The 22,929-nt window shown below is 37.9% G+C and overlaps 1 protein-coding gene across 3 annotated transcripts in view; it reads right to left on the reverse strand.

The window, feature by feature from the left end:
• BNC2 (basonuclin zinc finger protein 2) overlaps window positions 1–22,929 on the reverse strand; it is a 953,199-nt gene that overhangs the window by 341,345 nt on the left and 588,925 nt on the right. The gene's annotated exons all lie outside the window — the stretch shown is intronic.

Raw genomic sequence — 22,929 nt, forward strand, 5'->3', positions numbered from 1 at the left:
AATTTGACCTTTTCTTACTTTTGACTCCGCAAAAACTCTGACTGTTTCTCTTATTCATTCTCATCTCGACTATGGTAACTCCCTTCTAATCGGTCTCCCTCTTACCCCCCTCCAATCTGTCTTGAATGCTGCTGCCAGGATCATATTCTTCGCCAATCGTTACACCGATGCCTCTACCTTGTGCCAGTCATTACACTGGCTACCCATCCACTCCAGAATCCAGTACAAACTCATTACCCTCACCCACAAAGCTCTTCATGGCTCAGCACCACCCTACATCTCCTCCCTTGTTTCAGTATACCATCCTACCCTCACCCTCCATTCTGCTGATGACCTGAGGTTAGCATCCTCAATAATCAGAACCTCCCACTCCCATCTCCAAGACGATACACGTGCTGCGCCAATTCTTTGGAATGCACTTCCCAGGTCTGTGCGAGTAGTCCCCAATCCCCACAATTTTAAGGGTGCCCTGAAAACACATTTATTCAGACTGGCCCATTACCTCAAAACATTAACCTAATCTATCCCTGTGTGGCACAGCCAAAAGTTTTACCATAACCAGATTCCCCGCATCATGTTCCCACATGCTTTATGCATCCATTAGCCCTCTGTGTCTGTACTGTTACACACTTAACATTATGGCTGGTCCATACAATCAGGGCAACTGTTACCACCCACCTTTTGTGTCTCCCCTTTTTCCCTCATAGATTGTAAGCTTGCGAGCAGGGCCCTCATTCCTCTTGGCATTTGTTATAATCTATGTGATTATTGTTATGCTGTAATGTCTATTGTCTGTACAAGTCCCCTCTGAAATGTAAAGTGCTGCGGAATATGTCGGCGCTATAGAAATAAAATTTATTATTATTATATTATTAATGCTTCTTTTGCTACAACCCCAGAGAAATAATGCCACTTGTTCAATATTTTAATGTGTTCATATCTTTATAATTACTGTTAAATACTTCTGTTGAATTGCATGCCTTAAATATTCTGCTCTTGCAAGACTGCCTGAAGAAGGGTCTCTCACAGAGCCAGAACATTGCCTCATGGGCTATTAACTATAATTTTCTGCAGAACAATGAGTTGTGCTTCCATCTTTTTTATATATTAAGAACTTTGCACGCACATTGCTGGTGCTGTTCTTGTTCTTTTTTCTTTTATCTATCTATCTAACTTCTATCTATCTATCTATCTATCTCATATCTATCTAACTTCTATTTATCTATCTTTCCCATCTACATATTTTGCTGTGTGTTTTTCATGCATAAAACATGTACATTTTAAAATGCATATTGTAGATTGTTGATGTCGAGGGATTATCAATGTCCAAGTCGTATGTGTTATTTAGTAAGGCAAACTGATACACTTTGTAGGATACACAGCACCTTTAACAATTCTCACTGATTTTCAAATATGAACCTCTAAATATAAAAACCAAGTAACAATCTTCCATTGAAAGTCTTTATTGGACTTATTTCCTGCGTTTTCTCATCTGGCAGCTGTAAATCGCTGCATCTCTGCTCATCATTATGGCACGGTTAATCCTTTACCCTTCTTCTTCTGGGCTCACCTAATGGGTTAAAAGGCTAGACTACATTTGTGACTTGCTGGTGACATATAATACTCAGGTCCTTCATGCAATCAACTTTTACTTGACATGTATTTGCTCATCACAGGACCCACATTACCGCTGGGAAAATGAAGAAAAACCTAAATTAACACTTGACATTCAATATGGTCAAGTCCTTAATTGGCTGGGCTTCCTGAGAAAGCAATTTTCTATTCCCCAAACCATTCATGTGTCATGTGCAGAGCTGTGCTCTTGGACATAACTGCTGTCCCTAGCTCACTCTAATGAGAGCAGATGAATTAGGGCTACGTGACACGATTTTAGCAGGGCGCTCTCTCTGTCCCTGCGTCTCACCAGCCATATCTTTTATATGCTCCCACTGCTGGTGACAGCTGTGTGGCAGAGGGCTGATAAGGGGGAGGACATAGGCTAGGAAACACAGGGGCCTGCGACAAAAGAGGGATTTTAGGATCAAGATTGCAAAAATAAAGTCGCACACATAAGAAGTCTCATATAAATATGCTAAATATGCTTGTGGTGTATACCATGTGCAGCAATAGGCACAGTAGTGTAAGCTTGGAATATCCAGATACAGATGGTCTACATAATGGATTAGAATCAGAGATGAGCAGACCCTTGGATGTTTGGGTTTGCTGGGTTTCGAGCTAACTTTAGCCCAGAGTTCGATTCGGGTACCAGAACTCTACCCAAACTTGAACCCGAACACCATAGAAATAAATGGTGATCCAAACTTTGGTACTGTAAAATGGTCATAGTAAGGGTTAGGGGGCTGCAAAAGTGTCTTTCTTACTCTCTCTTCAGCATCCAATCTACAAGCGCTGAAACAAACTTCCGGAGAAGTCCATGTACGAACCCCGAACTTTACATCTGTAAACAGAATATAATCAATCACTAACTGGCCTTGTCTCTGGAGTTAGGATTAGTGTCATCAGCTACTTGAGCAATCACGTCAATAAATGGAAAACACTTAGTTGATCAGATAGGTGAATGTCAAAAGGGCCCAATTAGTGTTGGGTAGCGCTGAATTCTTTGGATCCCAAAATCACACATCTGATTGTATAATTAAGGGGATTCCCAAAATTTAAGGTTACAGGACAAGTATCTTTAAATATATACCAGTACTTATATAGCGCTCATAATCCAAATTCCCTATCAGTATGTCTTTATATTGTGGTAGGAAACCGGAGGAAACCCATGCAAACATACAAACTCCTTACAGATGTTGTCCTTGATGGGGTTTGAACCCAGGACCTCAGTGATGCAGACCCACTGTACATCCCTTTAATATGCTAATTACTCAAAGAATGTTCCGTCAGATACTGATATGATATGTCCTAACCAATAGCTTTTTTTAAAGAGGATGTCCACTACTCTCTCAGATATCCTACAAAACTCATCATCAAAACAGAATGTTTCTACAAAAAGCACCTGTATCCTGGTGACTAATGGGCAAGGAATTGGAGATATAGAAAAAAAAAAAAACCTTGCAAAATCATCTGGTTACTCTATAATTTCTTAACTGAAGTCACTTAAAACTTAAACTTCATATTACTTACAGTACATACGTTACTTTAATGGTATTAGACCAACAACAAAACATTGAAGAAATTTTGTCATTTCGTTTCTATATTAAAGAAACAGGTTGGATAAAAAATTAGAAAAAAACAATACAAACGGTAAAAAGACATTTAAGAAAGGTTAAATATCCTGATTATCCTGTCAACGTCTGTGTTATGTGTTTGTTACCACCGCTTCTACAAGCTGCCACACACTTTAGCCCTTACCCTTTCTATTGGGACTAAGTGCATAGAAATTACAGTATTATTATTTTTTAGAAGTGCCGGTAGTCTGTGGTTACATTTTTGTCTGACTGCCCACATTTTTTATAGTAAAAATGACATTTGGTATAAATGTCTAAAAAGAGTTTGTTCCTCTTCTCAGAGCATCTGGAGGTTGACATATTCCCTGTCTGATGCGGGTATATGAATTGTACACTGAGAGATTTACCGCATTTCTGAGGATGTTTTGCAAAGTTTCACAATAAAAGTAATATTATGTATTGCTGATTTTTTTTGTATCATAACAAAGCATAATAGTTAACTTGAAGCATAAACAATTTATAAATGGTTGATCAGAAAAAATGAAACAATAGGTTGAAATAGATCAAAAGCGCCAACAATAAAACTACTGAAAAGCAAAGCAGTCTACTTATCCCATTATTGTTCCTGCATGGTGGGTTCTATGGACAGCTGACATACAGTAATTAAAGGGTATATATCAAATAGTCCATCACCATTACTTACCAATAGCAGCTAAGCTAAAGGCTCAAATTATAACTTGGTAAGTCCAAGAAGTTCTGCTAGGAGTGTTGACTAATTCAAGGGGTTAAAGACTTGAAAAAACAAGAATGTCTGAAGTAATATACAATATTTATGTAAATATATTTATGCAAAAAATGCCACTTCCCAGTACAATTTCCCCCCCTTTAGCCTGTTTACTCAAATTTGATCTCTTTATCTACTATCTTTCTCTTAAGTATCCATCTATCTACTTACTTGTGTATTATGCTGTCATAGCAGCCTGCAGCAGTTCACACTTAAGCCCCCATTACACACAGCGAGATCGCTAGCAATATCGCTGAAACGTCACAGGTTTTGTGACGTAGCAGCGATGTCGCTATGTTTGATACTTACCTCTGACCGGCTCCCCCGCTGATTATCGCTGATCGCGCGAGAAGGGCCTGGACCATTTCTCGTCGGGCGTTTCCTGCTGGGCTTCCTGTGGCGCCGACGAGCGACGCGTGGACGCGGGCGGGAGGACGTCAGGATCGCCGCGTCTGACAGGTAAGTAGCGACACCCGACCCCTGCTATGTCGCTGGTGAGATCTGCCTGTTTGGCAGCTCACCAGCGACCACTTAGCGAGGCACCAGTGATCCATATAGTTGTCAGGATCGCTGGTGCATCGCTTATTGTAACGGTACCCTAACACTCTTTATTTCATTGCAGCCATTTGTTAAATTCAAAAAAGTTCATTTTTTTTCTCATTAATGTACACTCTGCACCCCATCTTGACTGAAAAAAAAAGGAATGTAGAAATTTTTGCAAATTTATTAAAAACAAAAAACTGAAATGTCACATGGTCATAAGTATTCAGACCCTTTGCTCAGTAATGAGTAGAAGCGCCCTTTTGAGCTAGTACAGCCATGAGTCTTCTTGGGAATGATGCAACAAGTTTTTCACACCTGGATTTGGGGATACTCTACATTTCTGTTTTTTTAAGTCAATATGGGGTGCAGAGTGTACATTAATGAGAAAAAAAAAACTTATTTGAATTTACCAAATGGCTGCAATGAAACAAAGAGTGAAAAATTTAAAGGGGTCTGAATACTTTCCGTACCCACTGTACTTTTTTCTGTTTTCAGTTGCACTTGTCAATTTTTTTGGAATACTGGTGATTGCCTCCATATTTGCCTGAGCACTGCCCCAATCAGTCTAAGGCTGGCTTTAATTAGTGCTGGTCGGACCCTACCTTCTCTTTTGATGGGTAGACTTTCAGCTTGGAAGAGGCATGTTTGATGTATAAGCTTTAGGGTCTTACTAGGGAAAGGTATTCCTTGTCATGGCTGGTGGGCTCACATGAATTGGCTAATTTGTGTGCTAAGAACCTTCATTTGATAAGTACATTCTATATAGCAGTAATGCAGTGCAAATTGCATGTATTCAATATTTTCTTACATCTTAGTGATTACAGAGTGCTGCTGTATGCTTTTGTTTGTATCTATTCATTCTACTTTTCCCCTCCTATTTTTAATCCATGTTTTACCTGAAAAAAATAATCAGCTGTGATCCCGTGCTGTGCTGTCTGTATACTCTTCTTTGCTTCCTCCCCTGCCCAGGAGCTGTGGTATGATCAGACCATGTTCCTGCATGGTCAGACACGGCCATTACACAGTACACAGCAGGGACACATTTATAAGAATATCTCAGCACAGGAACTTTTTTTAAAGACCTCCAATTGTGCAAGTGATCATTCCAAAATCTATTAATTAAAATGTTGTTTCAAATTAACTTTGCTAGTGGAGAATTCGCTTTAATGGAGTCCCCAATTTCCCTCTCCAATCTATAAATAAAATAATGCACTGTTGTTTCGGTCAGTCATTTCATACATAACAGATATCAGAACATTCATGATGATCCCCAAAATATGTTCCTCAGTCAATCTCAGGTTTTCCTCTTCTTTTTGCTTGCCGTTTCTACTTACACAGCCTGAACCCTATACAATATTAATCAAGGAGCACCAGTATCACAAGTTAATGGTCAGTAGCACAGGTTAGCTATTGGTTCTATTCCCACCATTATACTTCTACAGAATAATATTTATTAAAAAAAAAGTGTGAGCTCCAGGGTAACAATATTTATTATTAAGATCAAAGAAAACGATTACGGTATCTTTTCCAAGCCACAATGAATCTGACATTTTATGGGTTTGGAGCCAGGATGAACTGATAAACCTCTGACTTTTCCAATTTATTTAACCAAGTAACAAGCCTTCAGATTTGGCCTCTTCTTATTAATGAAATGCAGTTAGCGTGCAGTCACTGCAATTGTAATGAGTGGTATGTTTCAAGACATGATGAGAGCTGGAGTTGGATATCCACAGATTAGTGGCCATTATTATACAACTCTTGTGTTGCGTGTAGCATACTACAAGATACTCCAGAACGTCAGCCACCATTGAAGGAGAGCGCTTGTTTCAAGGGAAATGTTAGTGGCTCCTGCTATGATGATTGAAAAGCAGTCTCGATGATGTTCACATGCCCAAAGAGGGTATATATAAAGAGAATGTTTTTGTAAGCAACCCTTTGCAGTTGTATTAATTTCAAAATACATGCTTTATGCAAATTAGCTCTCTCCCAGAAAGGAAGAAAAATATCCTGCTACTGCCACCTATTGGAGGTAGTCACCCTACAAGTTAATGTGCCATAGCTTAAAGTGGATCTGTCACAAGATTTAACTATATAATCTGTATCTATAATTAAATATATCTGTTATAATTACTTTGATAATCCATCTCACAGTACCTTTACAATCCTTTTCAAAAGTTTATACAGAATCTCTACCCACCTAACCTGATTGACAGTTCCTCAGTGTCTCTTCTCTCTGCTGAAATCTCACATTGCTCAGTGCAAGCTGCAGCTGTGGATCAGGATGGATGGTTGGACATAAAAGATAAAATACATTTGAAATCCTCTCACTCTATAGCTGGACACTGGCCTCATCAGGTCTAACATATCTATTGTCATTCCAATAAGTTTCACCAGCCAGAATTTATTCTTTCTTTCTGGGAAATTGCTAATTTTCATACTTTTTCCTGAACAGAATTCCCACTAAAATTTAAAGAAGCACTCCTCCTCCCATCATAGCCTTTGTCTTCTTAATATATTGCAGTCATCATATTATACAGTACTGTGTACCTACAATTGCTCATTTTGTCTTTCTACCCTACTAATTCTTCTCTTTTCATTAGGTCTATGACATCAAGTGATTAAAAACTGTCAGGCTGAATCGTTATAACCTCTATGTAAAAACAGGAGTCTCTTTGTAAGTATACACTGTTAAGTTTCTCATGTTGCCTTTCTACCCAGAAAATTCTTCTCTATTCATTGCTCTTTGTAGATACAAGAAGTATCCTTTCCCTGCATGAGTCATCCCCCTCTTCAACCTTTGGCCCAGCTGCTCCATCACCTCCCCTTCATAGACTTTTGCAGTGATGACTCATGCAGGACAAAGAGACTCCTGTTTTTACATAGAGGTTATAAGGATTCAGCCTGACAGTTTTTAATCACTTGATATCACAACTTTAATAGAAGTGCTTCGTTAAGGAGTGCCAATGCCCCCCACAGCTCCAAACACTATATCAAGGCTGTCTGATTTAGTCATCCAAGCCCTGCACTGCACTCATGAGGGATACATAGCCAGGCGGAGTTGTCTGTACATGTGTGCCTTGCTCAGTTAACATACATATTAGCATGTTGCAAGGCTGGTAAAAGGATCAGACAATGACTTAGCTACCCCAGTAGGAGGCATTAGTAAAATTCCTTCTGAGATAGAGCTAATTTGCATAATCTTTCCATTGAGAATTGAAAATTTGACTACATAATAAGCAGATCTCGTTAAGGGTAGGCAGCCCCCAACCTTCCCCAATGCTAACATATACTAAAAATGACTCACCAAAGAAACGAGCGATACTTTATTGGATATAAGATCCGGTCTTCCGTCTGCGCTGAAGACTTGCTAACGATATAGGAATCAAGGCATGAATGGCTCTGGGATGGTGGTATGCACAGAGATCCTACACACAGTCACTATCAAAGAAAACCATGGAAGGCAAAACGTACCGTTACTCCCGAAACACAGCAGCACTAAATATCGAAATATCATGCCCCATAATAATGTCCTGTCATCCCTTGCTTGCCTACCAGATGGCAGCTGACATGTTAATCGCAGCCTAAGCCATTCTTACATTATAAGGTAAATCACAACCTTCGCCAACAGACGTCATTTCATAATCCGATCACACATTGCTCGATCTGCGCTGCTAGACTTCTAGGCTGTTCTCCGTGCTATATAAGCACACATGTGCCTCTTTACATGGACCTGCAAATAATAAAGCTTTTCACCTAGTGCTGTCCGCTATGACATGCCTTACAATAACATCCTCTATCCTACTTTGATGCTGTGCTGCTGCTTTTCTAATTTCCCAATCCAAATACCAAGTGACATTAGATAAGGTAACAGTGTACTCCACTTTCTAGCTGCGCCCAGCCAATATAAGACATAGGAATGGTTTCATGAATGCACTCATTGTGCGCTGTCTCTTCATATCCAGGCTTCCAAATGACAGTCATATGCCACCAGCTGCGGGAGGCATTTCTGCTATGTCAATGGCTCCAATGTAGCATAGGGAAGCTTAGAATTAACCCGCTCCCTGCCGTACTGCATGTCACTACTCAGACGCAGTGTTGGAATCATCGCCTTGATCTCAGCATTTTTTTTTCTTCTTTCTTTTCACACTGATTTATATTATTGGATTGGGTGATTATTCAATAAGATTTTCTCTTATATCATGTGTAATAACATCAATAATTGTTCACGATACCAATAGATAATGGATCCGTGAAACGTACTGCTATAACATTATAGCCAAGCCTGTTATAGAGGCTCACTGTAGGTAATCTATACCTTTCATCTACATACATTGTGCATAATGTATCCTGACATACTGGTTGTCAGCTGTTACCCCTAGCATGCAAACATAGGCACAGTACACAGCAGGACTTAAATATCCATAGTAAATAGATGGATTATTTTTTATTAAGAGGACTTGATCAAAAGTGGTCAGTTTTTGCTCTTATTTCATTCCTGCTGCTCCCCTGAATATTCAATTTTTTCTTTGTTATCGTTATGCCGTTCCAAATATATGGGCCTTTTTACTTAGTGCTAATTTTTAAAGTCTTTACCAAAGGAGCATGGCTCATAGGACTCCCTGGGGGTGTGGCTCAAAGGATTCCCTGGGGCACAGCTCACAGGGTTCCCTGGGGATATGGCTCACAGGATTCCCTGGGGGTGTGGCTCACAGGATTCCCTGGGGCACAGCTCACAGGATTCTCTGGGGCATGGCTCACAGGATTCCCTGGGGGTGTGGCTCACAGGATTCTCTGGGGCACAGCTCACAGGATTCTCTGGGGCATGGCTCACAGGATTCCCTGGGGGTGTGGCTCACATGATTCACTGGGGTGTGGCTCACAGGTTTCCCCAGGGCAAGGCTCAGAGAATTCCCTGGGGTGTGCCTTACAGTATTCCTTGGGGGCGTGGCTCACAGGATTCCCTAGGAGTGTGGCTCACAGGATTGGCTAGGGGTGTGGCTCATAAGCTTCCCTGGGGGCATGGCTCACAGGATTCCCTGGGGGCATGGCTCACAGGATTCCCTGGGGTATGGCTCACAGGATTCACTGGGGTGCTGCTCACAGGATTCTCTGGGGACAAGGCTCAGAGAATTCCCTGGGGGCATGGCTCAGAGGATTCCTTGGGGCATGGCTCACAGGATACCAGGGGGTGTGGCTTGCAGGATTCTTTTGGGATGTGCATGCCTCACAGGATTCCCTGAGGGTATGTCTTTAGATTGCTATTTATTATTGCTCTATGAGCTATACTCTCTTAGTGAAGATCGTAAAATTAGCACTAAATAATAAGACCCATATCTTTGGAAAGTGCATCAGATTTAAAAAACACCTGAATACTCAGGAGAGCATCAGGGATAAAATAAGAGCACAACTGGGCACTTTTGACCTGATAATATTTGTTTTAGGAGACTGATAGTTATACATTTCACCATTACCTTAAAAATAGTTCTTATTCAAAAATGCAACACGGAGCTTATAAAAGAATGGAAAATGTCACATAATCACCCACCACCCTTTGATGGCAGGTGCAGACGACCCTAATTTCGGTGCAAGAGCGATCCGAAAACAATTTTTTTCCCTGGACAGAGTCTTTCTTAAGAAAAATCAGAGCATGACTGAGTTTGATCCAATATTGAGATTGCACTCCCTTATGTAAGTCAATGAGTCCATGGAAATCATTGGGCTGCACTCAGACGACAACATCTGAGTGCAGTCCAATTTTCACGTAGCGACATAATGGAGATGATGGAGAATTTTTCTTTTCCATCCTTCTCCTCATCCGAGACAATGGGGTCACACTATGAGAAAACTCTGATCAGAGTGTAATTAGCAGAATCGACCCAATTCTCTTGGATAAGAGAAAATATTGTTGTGTGACCCTAGTCTAAGAGATTCCTAAAGAAACATTACTCACTTTACCACAGAGAACGGATAGCGTATGGTCCAACAATTGACACCATTTTAAAGTCGCCAGATGGATATAATATATATAACGAGTTAAGAAAATTTGAAAATCTGTGACGTGGGTATTATACGCTGATGCTGAATCACACTATGTCTTTTGATCTATTGTCATAATTATATGAATAATATCGCAGACGCTAAGCCCAAATCTTCCAACGTTCATGACTAATACATTCAACTGTGTCTTCAGCTTCACAACTGAATATCTATTATTAGCTCGTTACATTTAAGAAATGTAGCAGTTTACTCTAACATTTGTCAACCATTTTGTGCCTGCAACTCATATGCTGATCCGGGCATCTTCATGGTATCAGAACACAAACAAACCTATGTAGTTCGATTCTATGATCATACTCGCTTCCACTCCTAGGATCGCTTGCTACCTAATAATTTCCCAGTCTTAACAGTCGTTCGCTGGGAGAAATGATTTTTTGCGCTGCCCAAAAGATCATTGCTCTCAACAGCACATCATCTTGAGTAATCAGGACTTGTGCTGCCAAGATCAATGGTAGCCTATGTGCACTGTCAACTATTACACATCACTCAGTGCGCATTAACAAGTCGCTGGTCAGCGTTCATTTAGTGACTTCTGCTAATTTGTGTGAACGAGCCTTAAAGGGAATCTGTCAGCCCTTTTTTGAGATATCATATAATGATATCATTCAAATGTGTGTCACATAAGGATTCTCTTAGTACTTTTGCTTCCCCCTGACCACGCACCTTTCATGCATAAATACCTTTTTTATATCGGTTCAGATGTATGTAAACTGCCGCTGTCTGGTCCGCTGGGCGGGGCTTATTCAACTGTTCCCCACTCCCTGTCTTGCTCTACACAAGAAGAAATGCGTAGAGCAAGACAGGGAGGGGGGGAGCAGGTAAATAAGCCCCACCCAGCGGATCGGACAGCGGCAGTTTACATACATCTGAACCGATATTAAAAAGGTATTTATGCATGAAAGGTGCGGGGTCAGGGGGAAGGAAAAGTACTAAGAGAATCCTTATGTGACACACAATTGAATGATATCATTATATGATATCTCAAAAAAGGGGGGACAGATTCCCTTTAAGGCTTCAGTGTGCACAGGCTTTTATAGTAACAGACCTCCTTATCCTACTGCATATCACGCCATCAGTTCTAAACGTTTCGGTGGGAAAATCGGCATGCTTCAAGTGCCGTTATGCTTCAGGAACCACAGATCACTCTCTCATGCGATTCTACTGTCATTGTGCACATACTGCAGATGTTAGTGACTGAGCACGATCAGCAGCGCCATTATTAACAATGAGTAAGAACACAATTGCTATGACTCTGAGGGTACTGTAGATGCATTTTTTATATTTTTAGCTATACAATGTAACATATTCCTGCCAATTGTTCAAATTTAAAGCCAATTTAAAAAACAAAAGCTGCATACATTATTAAAATGATCTTAGGGTGTACTTATTTTAAAAATCCACACCAGGATGGCTGCGTAATCTTAACGTAAATGATTGCATTATGATTGTAGCAAAGGCCGGACTTTTAAAATGCAGTTTCATATCAGATGCAAAAAAAAATTATATACAGCCACCCTGGGCCTTATTTTTCAAAGGAAGTACACCAGCATCACCTGGATATATTCTGAAACTTGCTGACAGAACAGCATTAACTATTTTAAAGTCTAGAAGGTTAAAAATAGTTGTGGACAATGGCAGACTTTTATTAAATTCTATGCCGTGGTAACAAAACATAAATTAATTATATGTTTTTAAAGTCATTAAGGACATTTCTCCCTTTTAACTGTCACATAAATAGGTTGCGTGTGCTATAACGGAAACAGAAGAAATTCTCTAAAACATGTCTGGCATCTGGAGTAGCCTTCAACACATTTCCAACCACATGATTTGTGATACTTTGAAGGTGCAAAAGCGGCACAGATGCACTGCGGCGTCTGCGATCATTAAAGAGCCGGCATCCACTGTAACGCTGCTGTCTTTAGCCCAGCTCCTAGCACGGCCCAAATGTTTATACCGACCATATGGAAGTTATAGGACATTGGCTGGAGCAAAAAAGTCACAATGATGTACAAATATTTTGCTTTGGACCAGTAACTCCAGGTAGGAAAAGGTTAATGACGAGAAGAAGGCAATAGAATAGTACAAAATGAAACAATCACAAAACGCATGATAAAAAACAAATGGACGTTAACATTGTGGTCACAAGATATATAGCGCCATGTCTGAAGACTGTTCATAGCTCATTAACACGACAAGACTGCTAAGGCTCGGAGCGGGTGAGGTGTCAGATGTGGAAGCACCAGGAAAGATCAGCATGGGAAGGAGTCAGCATTGCCAGCCAACGCTCATCCATTCCAGCAGTTGGCACTGACTCCCGCACCGGTGCAGGCTGACTGCTAGTGACAGTGTGCTGGGTGATACATTCCCTAGATGCAGGATTCTCAGCTGTTCCCATATGTGACAGACAAAAAGAGCATGCTAGCAACTCAAGTACATGGGAGCGAAAAAGAACAACCTGCGCTGACACTGCTGCCAGTATGGGAGCAATGTGCTGGGGAAACGCAACATTACTTCATGGTTACATTCATTGGTGTAATACGAAGATATCATTTATACACATTATTACTCTTTATTTCAGGAAGAAGCATCAAACACAACCTGTAGGGGAAGGGTTTGTTGCTACTAAAAGAATTCTTGTAGTCTGTGGAAACTGGATGTGACAGATATGTAGAAGTGTAATTATCTATCCAGAAAATCAGAAAAAAACAGGCAGCACTCCAAAGAAGTGAAAAACCGTGACTTTACTGATCCATTAGAAGCAACGTTTCGGCAGATTTCTCTGCCTTTCTCAAGCAGTGGACAGACATCAAGTGAACATTTAAATAGTGTTTCCACAATATAACATATATCTATCTATCCCATATTTATAATCTATCTATATGGCTACTAAAGGTAACATCCTCACCTGTGACCTGTTTGCTTGTAATCAGTCTGTGTGCATAAAAGCTGAGTGAGTTTCTGGGATCCAGACAGACTCTTGCATCTTTCATCCAGCCACTGATGTTTCTATCTATCTATCATCTTTGTATGTATGTATCTATCTATCATTTATGTATGTATGTATCTATATATCTAGCTCATATCTATATATCTACTGTCTATTCTAATTATCTATCTATTCATATCTATCTATCTATCTCATGTCTATCTATCTAATATCTATATGTCTATCTATCTCATATATATTTATCTCATATCCATCTATCTATTTCATATCTATCTATCTATCCCATATCTATCTAGCTCATATCTATCTATCTATCTATCTCATATCTATCATCTATCTATTTCATATCTATCTATCCCATATCTATCTATCTATCTCATATCTATCTATCTATCTCACATCTTTCTATCTATCTATCTATCTATCTATCTATCTATCTATCTCATATCTATCTATCTCACATCTTTCTATCTATCTATCTATCTATCTATCTATCTATCTCACATCTTTCTATCTATCTCATATCTATCTATCTATCTATCTATCTCATATCTATCAATTTATCTATCAGCAGAAAGTCATGGATTATTAAAAGGCTTTTTCACTTTTTTTTACTTGGACACAGGAGAGCAGCCATTCTTTGAGTCATACCTAGTAACAACTTTTTCGAGGGCATGGAACCTGCACCCACGACTCCTATGGTGCTGATTCAGTTTTCTGTGAACTTATCCATCTATCTGCTTTATGCCTTTTATTACTACATGTATTTCCTTACATCGTGGAGCTGTTCTACTCTCCATCATACTTGCCTTTACATAATTTTACTTTTATTCATTATGGGAGAAAAAAAAACTATTTGCAGAAGATGGAAGTAGTCTTTTGCAGAATAAGCAGAAACGTGTCGTGTAGTGTTGAATGCAATGCAGCAAGACACAGTACAGACTAACATGAAGCGATTGCTTGGGTTGTAATTGACGCCAGGATTATATCATGTCGGACAAGCTGTTCTCCTTTAATCAGCCCCATGGTGTCACAGTGACCTGGTAAACTGAGAAAAGCTTTTGCTGGCGCTTTGGGTTTGGCAGTTCTTTCTTTGCTATAGTCCACAAAAGTTCAACCCCTAAACTACTAAGAGATTCCCTTGCCGGCATTTTATCAGTCATGCAGGGTTCTCCTTGGCACATACGCAAATAGCTAGACTAAGGTGATAAAAGATATTCTGTGCTGGACAAACATGTGACAATCACGATTAGCTCAGGACACCCCTTTTTATTTGCTTCGAAATATTCTGAAGTAGCTGAGATGATTGTGTCATTTCACGGCTTTGAGCTACTTCTTCTTTTTGACAACACATGGAAGTAAAGAAAAAATGAAGTAGGCCAGTCTCATGTAAAAGACACAATCTTATCCCAATGAGTCCTGCAAAATATGGTAAGAATGTCAGCTCTGCTGCATCTGACAAACTCATTTCTGATGGATCCAACTCCAACCATTATCATACAATATGCCTTTGACTTGACATTACAGACCTTCAGCCTACGACATTGAACATTGAAATAGCCTAGGGGAATCCTGACCCTTTCCGACAGATAACGTTGGGGGAGATAGGATCAGGCGGGTTAGATACAAGCATTACATTCAAAATCGACTCTTTAAAGATAGAATAGAATGAGATGTCGAATATATATGTATGTAAAATATGCCAAACTTTGTCCTGTGGGGTGTACAGTATTGTATAGAGAGATCTCATGAATTGGACTGAGGATCAACAATAAACTGTACAAGTAAAATCAACTGACATGTTTGGAATACACCAATCTTTGGGAATCTGACATGGTGCTGCTTATGGAAGTTCTCCAGTTTTATTATTATGCTATACATTACTTCCACATGACGGAAAATGACATTGGTCAAGATTTGGCCAGTAGACGCCAGTAAGGTGAACTTTTCTCCTTGTAACCCATATAAGCCATTCAATTATCCTCTAAGTCCGACATTCTTACATTTTTTCTTTTTAGTCACCAGGTCCTATATCCACTTTACTTCTTAAGGAACCCCGCTGTAACAAACCCACTGATTTCATACACACGGATAACCCTACATTTGCAGACACATTGGATTACTTAAACTTCCTGTCAAAAAGCTACAAAGTCATAAAAAGCCAAAAAGCAAGCAAAAAGCACGTGCAAACTGATTTAATTGAGTGGTGGGAGATAGTTTGTTTAGTTTGAAAGGAAGTTGGAGTAATATAATGCCTTTATGACAAGTTCCTGTAAAACCATGGTGTTAGAGTTAACTCTTCTATTCACAGAAATGGGCAAAATGTGCACCTGTAGATTCGGATGTTTATACCTTCGTCAAAAAAAAAGTTCAACTGCCTCATGGGTCATGGAAATAGATCAACAGTGCAAAATCATTTTCCGTGTAGGCATCTCTGCGCCCGAGCAACTTGTTATAGAAGCACCTAGCATGCAAGAGGTTAAGTGAAATGATTCAAGAACAGAATGTCCTTATCCTTTTAATCTAATTTCCATACATTTATACAACATAGGTTTTATTAGGTATATTAATGCTGATTTGCAGTCCCAAAGGCATTTTCATTTAACACCAGACATTTTCTATGGTTCACTAAGAAATTACTTTGCTTCGATCTACGGCAGAAAATACATGAAGACAGGGTCGTATGGCCATGCCAGAGCAGCAACTTAAAAAAATGAAGTCACAGCCGTCCTATCGTACTAAATTTATATGTAAGGATCGTGAGTTATGTTGCGACTTTTCCATTTAGATCTATTATTTTACATTGGCATAAGGTCATACCGGTACTCATTATTTGGCACAAAATCTCCATGGAACGGTTCTAATCTCCTGATTTATTTCACACTCTTTAAGTATGAATTACACAGTAAATCTGTTGGCATTAAATACTTCTGTATTACATGGTCGTAACTCCAGTCAATTAGATCACACCCTTAATTCCTCATATATCGACTACAGGTTCGGAAGGTATATTCAAACAAGCATCTTGAGATCGTCTGTAATGAATGGAGGTCTTGTTATGAGTCGTGAATTGGGGCACAGTTTTACATTACAATGGGGTAGAAAGTGCAGATACATATAACATAGGAATACATGAAATTTCTCGGTGCAACAATTAGGCCTTAGCTTTGGCTGACATACACTATAAAATGACATTATTCGCTATATAAAGCAACAGGTAGGGAACACATTGACTAGAATTTCCAAGCCAAGAGTTCGAATAAAACAGTAATTAAGATGAAATGAATGAAAACCAATCTTGAACACAATAATACAAATACCGTGACATACACAGTCTTCTTCCATAATTCCCAAACGTCCCATGTCCTCTCTTTATAATAGTCAATCCGAAGACAATTGTCAAATTTAAAGTGCATTCGCCTGTAGGTACGTAGCCTACTACATACTGTATGCAAGAAGTAGTGAAATCCTTGGATATCGCTGCTCACATATTAGGCTACGTGATTTTTCTAGAGGCTGTAAGGGCAACCATGTGTTGCAATACTATTAAGCAGTGAGGTGATGGATCATCAATATTCTATAGATAGTAAACAGGAGAATACTCAACCAGATGTCTATCGCTTTCTCGGTTATGAGTGGCCACCACCAGTCTATAATCACAACGACCCCCCCAACACAACAATTTAAGTAAGGATATCAGGTAAGGGATTAAGCAGATACATTATAGCTTCTTAAACAGATTCATTATATCTTCTTGACTTCTGATGAAATTAAAGAGAATAAACAGCATATATGATGACCAACGAGCCGACGTGCTACAGTAACATTGTATCTGTATTATTGTATGATGAAAGGACCCGATAAGAAAAGAAATTGGGATAACTCATACTCTGATGAGGAAGTGAAAGTAATAGAACAAAAGAAATGGTTGAACAAATGAAGAAAATTTGAATGACTACTCGCAACAGCAAATCAGGCTGATCTAATGAGAAACATGATTATGTATTGCCGGTAGGCTCCTCCTCAGTCTTTAGCCATACAAACTATGATCCATAGCTAAAGGTATCCTATTCTGGACAGAAACTCAAGGAAAATGTATCCAAGGACCTTGCATACCTACTCTACATCATTGTAATAACACAATGATTTAGCTGTTACGTAGGGTGACTGTGTGGAAGAAAATTTTAGTAAGATACGAAAGACACTTGTCGAGCAGTGTGGTCCAGAATTCATTCCGTAAGAGACATTTAGAAGCCAGATGTAAATGGATATATTTAATCATGAGAACTTGTCACTAGGAAAAAAGTATTAATAATACGTAGCTTCCCATAAAATTGGGTGTAAGAGAAATTGTGAGGTGCACCTAGTACTAGTTTGAGACACTGCAATCTGTGTACAGTGCTTTGGAATATGTTGGTGCTCTATGCTTAACGCAAGCAAATGAATAAAGCCAGCATACTGTCACATGCAGTAAATGCTTCCAATTTAGCTCATAAAGGTCTAACAAACATAAGACCTGAAAGCCAAGTAAAGAAAAACCAATTTTGTAATATTTTAACCCTATGATGATGCCAGATGTAGATGCTGCAGCTGCACAAGCTTCATCACAGGTGTAGAGGTGACAGAATAAGCGCTAGTGTACAAAATGCCAGATACTGTTCTAAATGTCTAGTTAATGAAGATTGAAATTTAATGTCTAAAGGTGAATTAAAAGGTCATCTATTATATAGCCGCCAATTTGCATATGTGTCTTAGCAGCATACTATCTATATGTCAGATCACTGTCCCGGGCTAATGTTTTTGCTGGATATCCTGAAATTCTACGACCGGTGGCAGCACCGTAATTTAACGACATTGTAAAAATGTACGCAATGTTTGAAAGCTGACACAATAAGACCTAATCTTTCCATAGAGAAAGCGTACACATATTCTTCCAATATTCCCAAAGGAGAAAGTCATTAAACAACAGTGGCTGCTGTAACAGCCATCATATTGGCGCTCATATTTTTACCTAATTATTGCCTTTTGTGTACCTGAAAGCATCAACATTAACAGTTATGATATTCTATCTGCAGATAAACTTACTGAGACAGTGATCTAATTTATACATGCAGAAAAATGCAATCTATATGGAACATTCTCCAAAACTGGGCAGTAAAAATACAATAAGAGTTTGATTTGAGATCATTAGTCTGGAAACAGATTGTAACAAATTGTTAAGTATGCTGGAAGAAAATACATAAAACGGGACCAGAAATTATTGATTTTGGGTGAGTTATTAATATGAAGAGTTAAACATTTTAAAAAAATTAGATTGAGTACATTTTTATTTTTGTGAAAAAAATTTAAATTAAGTTTGTAAGCATATAAAATGGTCAGAATAATCTCCAAGCCCAGTGGGTAAAAGTTAACAGAGATGTAAGTACATATATTCTGTGTGTTTATACGAGAGTGAAAAAATACCTTACAACAAGGTAAAGTAATATTCAGATAAAAGTGACTGAAACGCGTTAACGGTGTCATCCACATACATAAGCATAGTACATGGCTGTATAACGTATGTTTTCTTCCTAACATAAGTTCATGCAGTGACAGCTAACATCTTGGCATAGTGAAGCAATGAGGTATGATTTATAATCGGATCAGTCTGATGTTACATAATAATATATAGGAGTTTTTTTTCTTGTGGCAAATATGTGGTTGCTGCCTTTATCCTAATGTAGTGATGCGCATTTCTAATGTATACTGGGTGAAAGGAGGTTTCCTCGATTTTAACCGTCACTTGCCTGAATGCACCTGTATCACTGAACAGAAGTTCTCCAGCAATGGACTGACTTACACTATAAGCTCATGGCATAAGTCGAAAGCAGGCCAAAGCACACGTTATACTAGATTGCAATTCAAATCAGCAAGTAAAGGGTTACTCCAATTTATCATAGTTAATTACGTGAATTAAAATTGATAGGGTTACCAGTTTATGTTACATTTCTGAAATGCATTACACCAAAGTAACCATATGTGTTTGATGGTTAATGCTATGTGAAAAGTAGATTATGCTCTTCTGTTTCAAATATACGTATACATATATATATACACAGGACACCCATACATATAAACACACACATTTTTACATACATATATTGATATGTATGTGTGTATATATATTATGTACAAAACATATAATGTGTTTATTTTTATCTATATATCTCCTATCTATCTATTATCTATCAAATCTATCTCATATCTATGTATCTATCATCTATCTATCAACCTCATGTCTAGCTATCCCATATCTATCTATCTATCTAATATCTATCTATCTATCTCTCATATCTATCTAATATCTATCTATCTAGCTATCTATCTCATATCTATCTATCTAATATCTATTTATCTCATATCTATCTATCTCATATATATCTATCTATTTATCTATATATCTCATATCCATCTATCTAGTTATCTATCTATATATCTCATGTCTATCTATTTATCTATCTCATATCTATCTATCTATATATCCATCTATCTCATATCTATCTATATATCTATCATCTATCAATCTCATGTCTAGCTATCCCATATCTATCTATCTATCTATCTATCTATCTCATATCTATCTATCTATCTATAGATCTATCTATATCTATCCATCTCTATCTTTTCCATATATCTATCTACATCACACCGATATATTATCTATTATCTATGTTATGTCATATCTGTCAATTTATCTATGATCATTTGTTATACCCATGTATTTATCTGAACTATTTTTCTTTTATAGGACAGGTTAGTGACACAGTAACATACTATGAGCAATAAAATTGCTCCAAATCCATAAAAGAAATAATAGATGTAAACTGCTGTTGCACATGTTCTAGCTGCTACCCATCCTTATCACTTCTACTAACTGACAATTAGCTAATGAAAAACAATTGATTACTTGGTAAAAAGAAATGCATTCATTTTGTGAACCTGAAGTTTGGAATTTTTCAAATTGTCTTCATGTAAAAATTAAATAAAAATGAATACAATTCAGCTAAAAATACAGTAAAAAATAATTATTTCTTTCAAAAGTGTAAAGAAATATGTTCAAATTATTTAATGGTTTGAAATGACTTTTCCTGACTGCTTGTTTAACCTCTCATCTATCACAGAACAGGTCTAGTTCCTGCATCTCTCAGCCACCCTTCTGCTATTTGCCCCTACATATTTGTGCCAGATGAAGGTAAGAGAGGTTGGGGTGACCAGTCATAAGTCAGGGATGGACAAGCAGGAAGTTTCTGGTCATTCTCTACTTGTCATCGATCAAAGTGACCCCAAACAACCGCCTTCAAACACAGTTCACAAAATGCCCTTTTAGGTTATCAGTTATGGTGCTGAAAAATGTGAATGATGAGTTGGAATATGTTTAAGTAATTTTTGTGGACTTGTCCATGGATGAAGAGTGGACAGAGAGGCCTAAATAATTCTGCTGTTGATGTTTCTTACATTGTAAAAAAATTTTCATATTGTAAAAATAAACACATTGGACTTCAATGTAAGGGAGAGACTTTAACTCTTAGTCGTTTAGTGATGGCTTTATATCTACTACTAAAACAGAGAAAAAATGGTTAAACATATAACACAGAAGAGTAATGAAAACTAAACAGATGTTAATTTTGAGGCTTTTTTATTTTTTTATTTTCCTGCAAATCATTTTTCAGATTATTACATTGGAGAGTTTAAAACAAAATTCCACCCAATTTGAAGGATAAAGAATTCATTCTATTAATTCCAACCGATGCTGAATTACACGGGCACTTGTAGTAAAACTGCTATTTTTCACTCCACTTTTTTTTTTGTTATTGCCAGATGGAAGCTTTGAATTATGTACGATATTTATTTCCTTGACAATGAATCAAGCTAATCTGTAAATTCCTTTACATCCAATTCATTTGCTAGAGCTGACATGTGAATTCTGGAGGATACACCTGATGGAATGCAGATAAAGTAAGGTTCATACGTTTAAGGTTCCGCTTTCTTCCAACAGGTTGACAACACAAATAAAATTGTTCATTTTTTTGCGCGTAAAAACAAAAAAAATGACAACTCGTAAACTTTACAAATAGAAATAAATTTCTATTTCAGAAATTGCTTAATCTGGAATTTATTTTAAAATTACTAAATCTGTCTCTAATTGTTAAAGTTTTTTGTTTCTATGTTTCGTTAATGAAAAACAAAACAAATATACACGTGTCTAGCATTAGTTCACGTAATCTATGTACCCTGCCAAAATACAAGTAGCAAACTATTAAACCCACAATAAAAGTTGTCCCAATTCTCTCAGCTTTTTAATCTCCAAGACCGGAACAAATTTAGGATGACTTCTCATCTTCTCATCTCACCACAAGCCTTATTTTTTTTAGCTTTCTTCCCCTAGAGTGAGTTTTCTTCAGCTTTGCTGATCTTGCACTTTTTTCTTTATCTCTTGTTTTTGGATTTTTTTTTATTTATTAATTCCTACCGGGGAATCGTATGTACTGGACAATGACTCAATAGTCATTCATTGTGTATTGATCAGTGTATGGATTCAATTAATTATCTGTATTTTGGACATACTAACTCTCCTAAAAAGTCTCTCTTATAGCCCGATGTAGCCTATTATAGACATTACATGCCTTTATTGCGTTATTTTGGAAATATTCTCACCTTTTATATATATTGATAAAAACTAATCTTACCCAAAATGGTCCATACAACATATGTATTATACCTATAATTAATAAAAGATTACTTAAAAACACCCAAAACTAGTAATAAAAGTAAGGCACCTTGATATATGATTCCTTTAATGTCTATAATTCTGTAATTGAACGTGAACAGATATGGGTAAAGTGGTGTTCCTATGGGTTTGTTCAGCATCACAATGCATTACGTCCAAGTTTTGTGGCCATATTTAAGAATTGCTCTTTCTGTTCAGGTTCACGTTCGTTTGAGATTCATATCAGCTTACTGTATTATCAGTAGTAATCAGGGTCCCTCTACAGGAGATACCAAAATATGCCTTGTTAAAATATGGGAATTATCCAGCTCTTGAGTCTTTAGGACCTACATTTTCGAAGGGGTTATTGATCTTTGCCCTCGGTCAATTTAATTTTTCATCCATTATGTTTAAACAATAATAGATAACAGATCTGTCATGTTTTTTACATTGTGAGGAAAAATCAGCAGTGATATTTTTCAGGATGCAAAAAACTTGATAACTTCTCATCTTAAAAAAAAAAACTTTTCAGGTGAAGGTAAAGGGTTTATTTGTAAAAAATTATATTAATGTCGGTTTGTTTCGATAAGCGATCTAACCGAATATTCGTCATTGATAGAGTAGTTCGCGTTTTGTAAGTCATACAGTTAACTTTCTTTAT

Source organism: Dendrobates tinctorius, unplaced genomic scaffold (assembly GCF_039654945.1).
Source record: "Dendrobates tinctorius isolate UK_male_01 unplaced genomic scaffold, ASM3965494v1 ptg000191l, whole genome shotgun sequence".
In the NCBI taxonomy this organism is placed as follows: domain Eukaryota; kingdom Metazoa; phylum Chordata; class Amphibia; order Anura; family Dendrobatidae; genus Dendrobates; species Dendrobates tinctorius.